At 48.6% G+C, this 10,884-nt stretch overlaps 1 pseudogene; it reads right to left on the reverse strand.

Annotated features, from left to right (window-relative positions):
- Nucleotides 1–7,426: 7,426 nt before the first annotated feature.
- LOC125507359 lies at nucleotides 7,427–8,526 on the reverse strand (annotated as a pseudogene).
- Nucleotides 8,527–10,884: the final 2,358 nt, after the last annotated feature.

Below are 10,884 nucleotides of genomic sequence, written 5' to 3' on the forward strand. Positions count from 1 at the left end.
ATTCGCTCAATATTTGGCTATATATGTTCGTATACAGCGAAGGAGAATCATATAGCCACAGACCAAACTACAAAAATATAAGAGAAAGAATGGTCAACTCATCAAGTACCCAATCTCTGAGAACCAGTGGTCCGAAGATCCCCTCAACGGAAGCTCTGCAGTGGTGATTCATCTCGAAATGGGAGTGTAAGGAGGAAGAACCAACGAGCAAGTACTTGTCCAATAACCTCAAGAAAAATCCAAGAAAAATGCATTGCAAGGAGGTTGATGTTCCCATCTGGTTGAAGGAACTCAAATCATACACGAACGGGGAGTGGAAGGTCCTCGTCAATAAAAGAGAAAACGGCATGACAGACTGGGTAAGTTGTTCTCCGATCCAACTCTGGGCAAGAATAGCGAACTAATTTATCTGTCCATTATATTTGATTGATCTTAGAAGTGCATAGCAATATGGCGTGTGTATATAAACATCCCTGCCACTACAAGGTACGAGTGTGGTCATAGAATTCACATAGGTAGGCAGGTGAGATCTGTTTCCATGGATGCGTCGCTCCTGGGCACACGGCCGTATTTTTTCTCGGCAGCAGCGCACCCTGAATGCTAGCTACCTATCATGCCGACTAGTGATCCCGTCCGTGTCAGTATGTCACCTGCGCTGCCATAAATGAAGCGTAATCATCTATTGATCCATTATGTGGTTGAATCGAGACGATAAATCCATCTATTGGACGAGGTGTTTCTCCGCCAAAAGTTTCAATTTACTTGCTAAGGAAACTGTGTGCATGTGCTCATACAGTATATATATATATACAACAGTAATTAGAAGGTGCTCTGGTCGTAATTTCTCCTCGCAGTGACAGTTCACATGCACTTCCATCGGTTCCTCCTGCTTATATATCCTCACATTTTGGTTGCTCAAATTGAGGAGCTCTGTGCAAGGCCTATAGATTTTAGGAGAATATGCAAATAAACTTCGATATTCGTCCTCAAGATGATATTGAAGATACTATCGACATTTGGCTGGATGTGGATATGCTTCCAGTTCTACCTCTATGTGAGTTTGTCAAACAAATTTGTTAAGTAATTTATATTATTTATTTAAAAATATTTGGTGTTCAGCCCTATTAAACTTGCTTATTGATAATTGACAGCTTATTTACTTTCTTCAAAAAATACTCGGAAGGTTGTAGACAAGACATACTACAGTTACGGCTCCGAGCTAAATTGTGAGGAGAAAGGATCTCTTGTCTCACTTATAAATGATGTTGAGACTTTTAAGACTAATTATCAAATTAGACAAAATTATTGTGAATACGCACGCCGCTAGTCCACTAGTTGCATGATGGCGTCGTATCATATGCATCCGGTATAGTTCGTGCATCCGTGTATCCCTCGACTCCTCGACCGGCCGATCAACATCTGACGCATGGAATCAAAAGCAACACTAATTTGCAAGAATACGCCCGCAACAGCTCTTGCTAATTTGCTAATAGCCCCTCGGCAGAAGCAGGCCTTTGCCAAAATAGAAGTTTCTTAATCTGGATCCTCTCCTCCAATCGCTCCATGGCGGCGCCCTGGTGAATCCTTCGATGGCAGCCGCGCTTGGCCTACCACTGCGCTCGTCTGCCTCAAACGGATCCATGGTCCGGTTATCCCTTGAACGGTGGACGCGCTTGTCTGGCTTGGCCAGCCTCTGCGGTCTTCCGCCTCAAACGACTCCATGGCCCCGGTGATCCTTTTGACGGCCGCGGCGAGATCCACCATGTTTGGCCTACCTCCGCGCCCACCCGTCATCTTGCCGGTCCCTGACGCCGAGTCCGCCGCCGGACGCAACCTGCACACCATCACTACGGCGTCCTGCTTACAACAAACCTGTTGGCAGAGAGCACAACTCAGCAACCCCTTGTATACCTACAGATTGTAGCTTGTGAGCTTATCCATTGCAATTGGTCTTTAGTGAATTGCGTGTGGCTTCAAAGTATAGAATTGAATTGTATATCGTTGGTCAGTTATAGAATTGAATTGTATATCGTTGGTCAGTATTTATCAGAGCTCAAGAAGGTGAATGTATCTACTACTTGCATATTATTGTAGCTTGTGAGTTCAGACTTCCGAGACAAGTGACTGTAGCTTGTTGTGAATGAAAAATTCAGTAATAAACAAATTTCTTATTGCCGAGTTCCTGGTGGTTTGAGGTGTTTTGTAGTACACAATCTGCCACAGCTGAAGCATGGCATAATATCACCTGCTGCTTCTGCATTCCTTGTGACCACGTTACTACTTTTCTTTCGCATATTCACAAACAAGAACATGTTGCTGTTGCTGCAAGCTTCCGGACCTGGAAGCTTACAAATAAGAAGTGATTGTGAAGGTGTTGTTGACTGAATTTTTTTTGAACAAAACGATTGTTTAATTTCTTCTGGTGAATTCTATTGTTGAGGTTGATGTGGGTTTGGAAACTGAGTTGTTCCTTGTGTGATTCATATGCCATTGGAACAGAACGCATCTTATCGAACGGTCGCCGCGACAGCGACGATGGTACTATTTTAGCAACTAACAGCCAAACAAATGATGAATTGATGGTACTGTTATACAACTGAATAAAAGGATGAGCGCTCACAGGATGACAAAGTTTCTTCGACTTGTATTTCTCTTGGGTGATAGTTGTTGATTATTTGTATGAGAAAAACAGAGCATGCTTCAGGTTTATGTGACATAATGTACTGGTGCTATTGCTGCTTGCCACACTCCATTCAATACACATAAGTCAGAGAAAATAAGAGGAAGACAGTTTGACAAAACACATAATTCCAACCATTACGAGAATCCAGTACATCAAAGAAATCGACATTAATAACTCGTTTAAATTCATGTATATTAACAGACTAAGGGCCATCACGGAACATCATCTGGCTTTCTCCTAACCACCACATTGTTCAACTTTTTCTGCTGTCCAACACGAGCTCCAAAACACACATGATGTCTATATGACTTGTATAACTCCTCCACGGTCTCAAGCCCTTCAAATGTCCTCCCCACTTTAGGCTTCAATTTCTCGTCGCATCTTGGTTTAAAAGACCAGCACTGAAAGATAGAATCACAATAATCACCATTATGCATAAATCTATAAACTGAAAAATGGCATGGTCAAGGAAAGTTTATTAAACTCACAAATAGAAGAATGCTGGCTTTCTTTTTTGGCGTAGCAAATTCTTCCTCAATCATTAGAGTTTGCAACCTATTGTTGCCTTCAGCAGTTCAGCTGCACCTACATTTACACAATGAGTCGTCCAGATTCCAGAGAGCAAATACACATGTATAATGTACAGAAAACATTTAGTTCTTTTTATGTATTACCTGAACCTCCATCTGTCGTGTTGTTCCGTTGCTGTTCTGCGTTGGTAGCATTTTCCACAAAAATAACTGAGCAAGTGAGGTGAGTTTCTTGGTGGCTAGATTGGGAGGCAATCTCAATGTTGATTTATGGACGATGCTGGGAGTTCATCCATTGTTGTTGAATCAGACGCACCATCCCTAACTGCTGCCATGGTGATCGGTTGCGGCGCATCGCACGAGCAGAATATGCCTGCCATATCGATTAGGGGCTGGGAGTTGCAGTCCATCCTCGCCGTCGCGGCGACCATCCAAAGATATGCGTTCAATTCCGGCGATCGACAAAGCAGATGCGTTCCGTCCGTGCCGCCGCTGATACTGGTTGCAATCGTCATTGAGAAAAGGATTGTGTAGTAGGGAATCGGTAAACCGGACCACGGCTGAGGGGTTTTTGGAAAAATCACCAGACTATAACTGGATGGAGGCGGGCATGTTTTTGCAAAATTAAGGGGTGTGTTACATCAAGCGTAGGATTTAAGTTGGATGGCCAGCGTTGATGGGATGCATGGATGCAAACACATAGCCGGATGCAAATACATCTTCTAGGAGTATTTATTCTTCCTTTTCATCATCCCCAGTTCCATACTAACCGACGCGGTTTGACGATACGAATGACCTCTTCTGACGCATGTCCGTTATGTGCTTTTTTGAAACTACCGAGCATCGTCTTCATCATTGTCCTTCCATTCTTCTGTTTTGGCTGCAGGTTCGGTCCGACCCGCTCTTCATTCAAATGTGACCAACTGCAGCACGACTATAGATCTTTACTAAAAAAGGCTTTCGCCCCGTTATATATATAAAGCACTGACCAACAACAAATCGATACAAACGCACGCTACAACACATGCACACACCCGATGCAAGATACATAGGCGCTGAGCGCAGCAACACCATCCCAAGCACTACAAGAGAAGCCAGGTCCTCGACCGTGAACATGTCACCGCGAAAAGATGAAGTCGCATACGACGAACCGTGAGCTCCAAGGCGGCGTCTTCAGGAAGAAAACGACACCAGAGCGCCGCCACCGCCTGACCTGAGGGTCAGAGTTTTCCCTGGAGCAACACGACGGGCAATGAGTGCCGCGACGACGCCTTCAGAAAAGGAACGAGATTCGCCGCCGCTGGTCCTTCCGAAGAAAGAACAGGTTTTCACCCCGGCCAATACTCACCACTATCGAACGCCACACCCCGGTGACCATGCCGCCCACACGACCATGGTCACCGGGCAGCACCAAGCCCCGGGCTCCGCCCAAGAGCACCGCGACACCACCATCAGGGCCGCCGCCCCGGCATCCAAGACCTCGATGCCACCTCACCCGCCACCCACCAAAGAGACGAGAGGAAAGGCCCCGCCTTTAGCACTCCTGAGCTGCCCCTAGTGCCGAGACTCACGAGGCCGGCCAAAACTAGCCTCCGTCGGCCCATCCTGCCGTCGGGCGCGAGACGAGCTCGGTCCTACTGCCGGGCGCGAGACGGGTCCGGTCCTGCTGCCAGGCGCGAGATGAGTCCTGTCCTGCTACCGGGCGCGAGACGAGGTCGGTCCTGCTGCCGGGCGCGAGACGAGCGATGAATCGCAACTAGGGGAGGGCCGACCCTTTGATGAAGGTAGTGCCTGAACGACAAGGAGAGGAATCGAAGATCAACAAGGGCGCTCACCGACCGGTCGACGCCGAGAAAATCCGGCCGCCGCCGTGAGACGACCCCGACCACCGCCGTGGGCTACCACCACGCCGTGGCAGCCCACATCCATGCCGGGATCCCAAGGGACTGCTCCGAGCCCCCCGCCGACGGCCCTGTGCCAGATCCAAGGAGCAGGCCGGCAACCGCCGCCGTTCCCTCCCGAATCCGCGACCAGGACGAGCCCCGGCTGCTGCCCTGCGCCACCAGCCGGGTCCCCGGCGACAAATCCAGTCGGATCTGGCCGGAAACCGGCCCGCCCGCAACCACATGCACCGTCGCCGCCGCGTCAGATCCGTCGCCGCCACGGGTGCGCCCACCAACGCGAGGCCCTCCACGCCGCCACCCCGGACCAGCAGCCCCCCCGCCGGACCAAGCTGCCACGCCGCCGCGCCCCTCGAAAGAGCAGCGCCTCTGTCCGAGCCAGGCATCCCGCGCCGCTGCAGCCCGAGCAGGGTGAGACGAGGCCCCGCCGCCGCCAGCACCAAACGGGCTTCGTCAGCCGGTGCGAACGGGCAGCAGCGGGGGAGGAAGACGAGGGGAGGGGGCCGGCCGACGACGCCCTAGGGTTCCCCCCCGGTCGCTCGCGGGGACGACGCGGGAGGAGGAGAGCCCTTGTAGACTATCCCAAAAGGATTGTCGACTATAGATCTTTCGGAGGACCTCCTTTTTGTGAAGTACTATGCTCTACGGTTCTTATCTCCGTATATAGTTTGGTTTATCTAGAAGCATCGCAACGCAAAGGTTTTCCTCAATGAAGATGAGCTTATCTCGGTGGTATTCTGTCGCTTCGCAGATGACTTTGATGCGTTGGTCCAGGCGCTGCTCGAATGCCTCCGCATATAATTTAGGTTTTCCGTGGCGAATTTCTCGTTGTGATGATGACTTTGATGCTTTGGTCCAGTCCAACTGCTGCTCCAACACCACTCGGGGAACTATGTTTGCCAATCTTGCCTCTCCTGTTCAAGTTGGCCTGTGCAGTTAGTATAGCTTTCTCGTTCCTTTTAAGAAACTCTGTTTTTGCGTTTTCAAGCATATATAAATGGTTCGTCCTGGATTTTCTCCAAAATAGTTCCCTCAAGAGGAAAAAAAACATGCTATTGAATTTGGCACAATTCCCTGAAAAACAAAATTGGCACAAGAGATGAATCATCCGCAAAGTTGATGCTCTAGCTTAAAATTTACAGTTGAGGGAAGCGAGTAATGCGGTTATTCCAGCTAGTCAAAACTCAGGACCCAGTGATGAGATCCTTGTGCAGAGTATAGGCAGCACACTAGAGAAGAGAAGAACCTAATGGCACAGATAGCCCTGGTACAAGAACCACATGCTACATGAGGAACACAAATTGTTACAGTACAATACTTCATAATATGCAATTACTATACAAAGCATGTTACTGTCAAGTACTGTCATTCACCCATTTAAAGACGTGTCCATGGTCGTCATTACAGCATAAGCCATAAGGTGTGTTCATACCAAAGATTCCAGCAACCAATGAGTAAAGTGACAACAGACAGACAGTCCCAGAACTAAGAAATGATCCAGCTTCAGGAAGCAAAGGGAAATTAAGTTCTATTCTACGAGAAAGATGAGCATGTAATGAGCCAGTGAATATGCAGACTACCAAGCGATGTGTTTATTACAATCACAAGGTTATCGAAAATGAACTTCTGCACAAGTACTGACATCTTGGCAAGTAAACAGTTGAACCCTTTTTACTTTTGGATGTACACTTAATTATCAATTTAATGAAATTTGCAACTATTTGATCTTTAATCCGAAAACAGCAACTTCAGATGTATAAGACAGAACAAAATAGCTTCTGGTTACAAATCTGAAACAGCAACAAAATGACATCATAAGCTTGTATAATAATACTCGAGACCAAACTTCAAAGCATTCCTCAGATCACTACCTTAGCAGCCACTACCATGTCCAAAATCATCAAGTACAAACTGCAGCCATAAAAAAATTGAAAACCTGACAAGACCAATGCTTTTTCACTGGATCCCAACCCAGCATTTCAACAAGTCATGGTCTATCTGAACCTGCTAAATAAGAAGTGCCCTATACTGAACAAGGGGTGCATGAACTCAGGAAGCAGCGCAATGCTCGCAGCGGCACAATGTACAGGGCAACTAATTGAAAGGCTTACAAGTTCTGAACTAAATGTTCACTAATTAGCACATACAGTTTTGCTTCGCGCATAGCTTGTCGAACCACCATATATCACATCCTTGTGAGATCAAGACTACACATCAAAAGCACTAATGCGTATAAGATAGCCTGCAGGGTCTGTAGTCATTTTCTGGACGGATGATTGCAAATGACGATATGCAGGACTATAACCTCATGTTCATGCCCTAGATTTTCTTTTCCAAAGTATACTAGCAGCAACCTGGGACTTGAGGAGATCCTTAATAACACCAGAGCAGCTCTTGGTTAAAAACTCGAAACCTTCAGACTCCATGGCCGCACCCAGATTCGTTGGCGAGCTAAGGAACACCAAGCATGCTGCCTTAAGCTCATGGCACTGATGCTGCTCGGCCAATGCCAAGATAGTCACCACAGAGATCGTATCGATACGATTGCGCAGCTTATGTTCACAAATAAGCTTCAGCCTCTCCAGGTTGTACTTGTCTGCCGCAACAAGCAGATGCTGAGCCAAGGCATATTCTTCTTCTTGCTTCATATCCGGCAATGCATCCGTGTACATGAAAGTAAGCAGAGCACTGGTGCCTCCATGTCATGTACGCGTATGGCCTCAGTGGTGGTTCCCTCCCTCGTCTGGCCAATGAACTCTGCTCTAAAGACAGGAGACCGTGCCGCAAGCACCAATCGGTGCGCCGAGAATGTCTCCCCACCAACTTGGAATTTGACATTGACGCCTGCCTTGCTCGACAGAAGAACCCCTAAGTGCCGGTGCAAATCAGAAGGTGGCACCAGGATAGATGGCGTCTCCTGCGTATGGAACTCGCTCATGATAGTGACATCGACCTTGACCGTGAAGGAATCGTCCTTGAGATGCTCGGATTCCTCCAATTGAACCCTTTTCATAAATCCGCCAAACCCATGACCTTTATGCACAGAAAATTCCCTGGTGTCGGAAGTACCGGTATATGATGGCACCGGCTTCCCATGTTGGTCAAGTAAGCCGAACATGAATTTTTCCTTCACAGTCTCGACCTCGCCGGCGACTGTATCATTCAAGAAGAGACAAAGGCCTATGTAATCACTGTACTCAGATCTTAACCTGTTGGGATAGTAACGTACATTCCATGTGCAGCCTCCCACCCGGAACAGGCAAGATTCGATCCCCTCGCCATTGGGGATCTCCTTGGTGCCTGAGTAGCCGATGATCTTCAGGAAGTGGTAGCCTCTCACGACCCCGGATATGATGGAGGATGCGGATCCGGAGGGGAGGCCGTTGCCGACGACATGCGAGGAGGTCGGCATGGTGTCTAGTGGTCGGTTTGGGTTGCTCGGGAAGTGGAGGGGGGCGGCGGCGACGGCTATGGTTTTGGGTGATGTATCGGTGAAACCGAGGGAAGGACTAGATTGAGAAAGCAGCTGGACTCTTCGGCTGGTCTGTCCATGGCCCAATTGTAGGATGGAGATCCAACATTACTTATTGGGACTCGTCTAGCGAGCACGCATTGTCCTGCTAGCGTTCCCGAGTGGCCGGCCAAAATAGGAAAGCACCTGTTCCCCCTCGGCCAGAAAAGGAAAGTACTCATCCCACGCCGCCCATGCTACATAGTCATGCGCCCTTCACTAACCACGCGGTCCCCCAGCGCGCGGGCATCTGGCCTTGGGGATCATGTGCACCTCCCCCGAGTCATTCCTTCCTACAGCTGGCCCAGGACCCTCCCTCCCTCCACCCCAACTGCCCCATGACATCTTCTCTGTGTTTTGATTTTCGGCCGAAAAAATCAATTTTCGGCCGAATTCCGTCCATCGCGCCTGGGCCCGGTAAATGTCTGTACCGGCCAAATTTTTCGGCCCAGTTTGTACTCTTTTTGGCCCAATCCAACTTATGGAGCCTCTGCACGCTTTGCCCAATATAAAAGGATCGAACCAAACGCCCTAACCCTAGACAAATCACGATCTCCTGCTCGACATGTGTGTGCGGCGGCGGCGCTACGCCCCAGATGCGGCTCCTCCGCTCGTCACGGCCTGCCTCCCCGCTCGAGCCTGCTGCTCCTGCCCCGTTCGTGCCTTCCCGGCGACCCAGCCCCTGCTGCTGACCTGTGCGGGCTGCATGCTGCGCGCTGCGGCTGAATCCATCGGCAACTCCTCCTCAACTCTGAAGCACCTCTCCCTGTCCATGTTTCAATCTTTTTCTTTTGGAACTGATAAAGATGTTGACCTGATGCACAGTTTTTAAACGTATTCCTCAGTGTTGTTCGACTACCATATTTTTTCTCTGCTCATTTTCAAAAATTTTGGCCGAATTTCTGCCAATTTTTTGTTAAATTTCATTTAAAATTCAAATTTTGGTTTTGTAATTTCGTCCGAGATTTTACCGATATTTTTAAAATGACCGAATTTCGGCCATCTCGTTTAGGAGCGAAAAAAATGCAAACCGAAAGGCAAAACACAGCATCTTCTTCCCCACGAAAGAAACTCCCATCGCCAGGCCTGCCATGGCTGCTGAAACGAGCTGAGATTCATGCCCATTCAAAAGAGAAAAAAAAGAGAAAAAGAGTAGGAAGGCGTACCAGGAAACACCGGGTCAATAGCTCCTGTGCGACGTTTTTCATGCGAATTGGAAGGAGTGCGACGTTGTTGGAATGAATGGTTGTGATGCGACGTTTTAGAAGCAAACAATAGCTCCAATGCGACATGGCTCTGTTTAACCATGAAATGAAAAACACGAGGGGTTAGCGATTCGAGTTATGACACGCGGGACCTAGCAGTTACTCGCATGCGGGTGGGACCCACAACTTATCCACGCAAGCATGCCCGTGCTCATCAGCGTGCCCCGAGCAGAGCCAACCATGAGCCCGAGCCAGCCCACCCACCCCCCGCCCTCCATTGCTTGCCCTGCCCCTTTCCTTTCCCACCTTCTTCTTCCTCTGCTCCGGCAACGAAGCGCGCCGCCGGCGAGTGATGTCTAGCTCGACTTCGGCCTCCCGCCAATCATGGACACAGTATGGTCCACTGCCGTTGACAAGGTGCCCCAATTTCCCGCGCATGGAGCCTCGGAAGCGTTTGACTTGTGTGAGGGAAGAAAATGGAAACCGTGGGCGCGAGTTTGTGAAATGCTTGAGCAAGCCACAGCCGGGGCAGGTTAGATCTGTGTTCTTGACCAATCCTATGGTCTAATTTCTCCCAATTTCTTTCTTTTTTTCCTCGAATTAGGGCGGTGGATCTGGGTGGTGGATCTAGGATTCATGCGCCTCCGGCCCCCTGTTTTTCAGGTTTTGAAGAAATGTGAGCATTTTGAGTGGCTCGATGACTATGTTGAAAGGTTGAAATTGGAGGGATCAACCGGAACCCAAGAGCTCAATTTTGGGGGCGGCTTGCCGTGGAACAAGCCCCCAATTTGGCAGACAGAGCCGATCCGATGATGCACAGTGCAGAACTGAAGTGTGAATTGAAGAAAATTGGCAAGCAACTAAAGCATCTGATCGATTTGAAGCAGCAAGCAAATATGATGGCTGGAGCATTTTATGGTTGTCTCATTGCTATGGGTTTATTTTACTTGATGTTCATCAATCGCTAGAATTTGTTAGAGTTTCAGTTAGTGTGTCAACTAGTTTCAGGGGTGCCCAGTAGTTTGAGTTAGCCAGGGACCATTTGTTAGATGAA

Source organism: Triticum urartu, chromosome 5, assembly GCF_003073215.2.
Source record: "Triticum urartu cultivar G1812 chromosome 5, Tu2.1, whole genome shotgun sequence".
Classification (NCBI taxonomy): domain Eukaryota; kingdom Viridiplantae; phylum Streptophyta; class Magnoliopsida; order Poales; family Poaceae; genus Triticum; species Triticum urartu.